The sequence below is a fragment of the Propithecus coquereli genome, unplaced genomic scaffold (genome assembly GCF_000956105.1).
Source record: "Propithecus coquereli isolate 6110/MARCELLA unplaced genomic scaffold, Pcoq_1.0 Scaffold147, whole genome shotgun sequence".
Classification (NCBI taxonomy): Eukaryota; Metazoa; Chordata; class Mammalia; order Primates; family Indriidae; genus Propithecus; species Propithecus coquereli.
This window is the reverse complement of record NW_012139080.1, coordinates 1,969,345-1,972,687: the sequence shown is the minus strand read 5'-3', so window position 1 is coordinate 1,972,687 and position 3,343 is coordinate 1,969,345.

Genomic DNA, 3,343 nt, shown 5'->3' with positions numbered 1-3,343 from the left:
GAAATAGAGCAATAAAGATATTGCCAAATCTTTGTTAACCATTTTTACCTGCTTCTTCCTTAGGAATCTCAAAGTCATACTTTTGAAAACCCATTCATTACATTTTTTCCTCCAAATCAATTGCTCTTCCTGTATTTACTATTCCATTTAAAATAATAACAGTCTGCCTAGTTCTCGAATTAGCTAGTTGGACTCACCAGTTCTTCTTGCTCTATATCCTTCTACATCACAGAACTGCCACCATTTACTATCAATTCCACCTTTAAATTTCTCTCTTACTTCTCCACTCATCTCTAACCCCATTATCACGACCCTAGTTTACATCCTCATTATTTCTTATATGGACTATTGTAGTATCTTCCTAAGTGGTTTCTCTGCATCCACATTTCCCAGTGTTAGGGACAGGTGAAGGTTAGCAGCACTAACCACAGGAAAAGAGGAAGGGGGCAAAAATGAGGAGGGCAATGAATATTTAGAACCTAACCCATGACAGCAGGAATATGAGGTTAGGGACTTTTCCCAGCCAGGAGCATGTACAGAAACTGGGGCTCATGTCTAAAGGTCACCTTTTCCCCATTAACATACATTAGCATGATAAAAATCACACCCATCCATGCCACGACAGTTTACAAATGTCATGACAATCTCTAGAAGTTGTCCTATAAGGATAAAATTGGGAAGGACCCTTAGTTCTAAGAACTCTCCACCCTTTTCTCAGAGAAATAATGAATATTTCACCCACCATTTAGCGTATCATAAGGCGTAGACATAAAAGTAGAAATGTGGTAAGAACCCAGCGTCTTCTCCACTTGTGGAGATAGACCCGTTTCCCCTCAGAAAAATGACCTTTCTCTTTCTATTTCTGTGCTAAAAAGCCTGCAATAAAAGCTGCTTGTGTAGAAATGCTAAATGTCTGTCATCTCTCTGTCACACAGGCCCAGCTTGTGATTTTTCCAAGCCAGGAGCCAAAGAACTGGGGCAACATCCTTCAGAAAATCAACCCCGATACCCTCAAACTATCTACCAATGTTGTTTATGACAGAAATTTGGTCATGTTATAATAAATGTTCAAAATAACTTTGGTAGCTCGCTATTGTCTAAAGATTGAAGTGGATATACACTTTATTTTTCCAACTTCTTTCCTTCTCATTATTCACTACATTTCTTACCTTGTAGTCAAACTGATCTATTGTATTTCCCCAGGACACCCCATATATAATCACGCATCTCTGTCCTCTGCCAGAATTACCACCTCAAGTCCATAGATGGGTTCTACTAGTTATTTAAGGGCCAAATCCAAGTGCCATTGCCTCTGTGTGTATTCCCGGTCACATATCTGAAATTCATCACTTTCTTATTTATGTTACCATTTACTTTTTGCATACCTCTATTTCAGCAGTACCTATTATAATATAAACTTTTACATGTCTGTTTTACCCTTTAGAATATGAGTTCCTGCACTGTCAGAATCATTGTTCATTCATCTTTATCATGTCTCTCTGTTGGGCTAGCATGTTACTTAGAACACAAAAGATGCCCAATAAATTATTTTTAATAAATTAATGAAAGAATGAAGCTATATTATATCAAAATAGCAACAGGAAAATGTTTTCAAATTTAGACAATATGTAATCTTCTCATCTAGCACCTATTGCAGCACAGACTAAGAATTCAGTGGGGGACCTAATTTCAAATGATACGTGCTGATATGGAAGAAAAATTAGAATCTTTGAACCTTTTTATCCTCCTTTTCCTTAAAATATAACTAGGAATTCCTGGCTCTCAGTTGCTATGGAACCATATAAGCAAATATAACCAGCAAATTATTTATGTTAACTAATATTGGTAGGGATTTAAAAAATGCTTTTCTCATTTTCTTATTTCAATTATAATACCTATTCATAATAGTAAATTTAGAATACATAGAACACACACAATTTAAAGATCATGCATAATATGACTATCACTTTGCAAGATAACCAATATTTTGAAACACATTTATATAATATCTAATAGCAAAAATGAAGCCAGAGGGTATATTCTGTTTTGCATTCTACCTTTTTAAAGTAATATATCAAAATAATCTATTATTTTAGATGCATTCAGCTGTAAGTAGCAGAAAGTTTCAAGTCAAATAGGCCTAAGCAGTAAAAAGAATCTATTTTCTCTCATCACTGATAAAGGTTAAGAGATGACTCTTTGGTTGGCTTTTACTCAGCATGATTTCTCCTTGGGATTGGACAGAGAGTCACCTTTTCTGAGTCACATGGAGAGGAGGAAAAGTGGTGAGATTAACAAAATCAGGAATTTATTCCAAAGGAAGAAGGGTGTGGGATGATATTGATATTGGGCAACCTGTAGTGTCAATCACAGTGGTTATGGATTTTTCTTATTTTTTTAAAAAAGACTTAAAGCCTATTTCCCTTAAAATCACTATGTTCTCTGATGTTGAACATTTAGATATTTTTTTCATCAATATTTCAATATCATAAATAGCACAGCTGTGAAAATCTTATGGCTAAATTATTGTGAACATCCATATTTATGTATACCATTTCAGGTCTAAATTAAGCACCATATTAAGCTTTGATGTATATTGAGGTGCATGGGAAAGTCACCCATTCCCACCAGTGACATATGAGAATAATTGTTCCTTTGAAAATATTGGGCATTTAAAAGAAAACTATCTTGGCCAGTGTTTTTTAAACTGTGTTAAGGAAAAATAATGCTTCTGTAGAACTTGACTTAGGCTAGCATGAGTAATTTCACAAGCTGACATAGGCTCCTAATACTTCTTTGATATTATTGATGTTGAGTTTGTATCAAGCTATTGTTTTCTCAATCCAGAGTCTTTTAATTCTCCTTATTTTAATACGAGTTGCACATGTGTTCTTAGGAGCAGTGGTCCCCAGCCTTTTTGGCACCAGGGACTAGTTTCATGGAAGACAATTTTTCCATGGATGGGGGAGAGAGAGGAGGAGCTCAGGCAGTGATGTGAGCAATGGGGAGCGGCTGTAAATACAGAAGAAGCTTTGCTCGCTCACCTACTGCTCACTTCCTGCTGTGTGACCCGGTTCCTAACAGGCCGTGGACTGGTGCCAGTCCGTGGCCTGGGATTTGGGGACTGCAGCAGAGTGATCAAGGCTGAGTAGGAAACAAAACAAAACAAAAACAAACAAACCAACAAAACATGCAAATATTCATGCACGAACAAATTTTGGAAAAGCCCAAGACCATCTTAGAAAGGATAGATTTTATTGTACTGAATCAGCATCTTGTTCCTAACTTTCAAAACATTCTTTCCCTACAAGGGATAATTGGGCCTAAATCACTAGGAATCTTG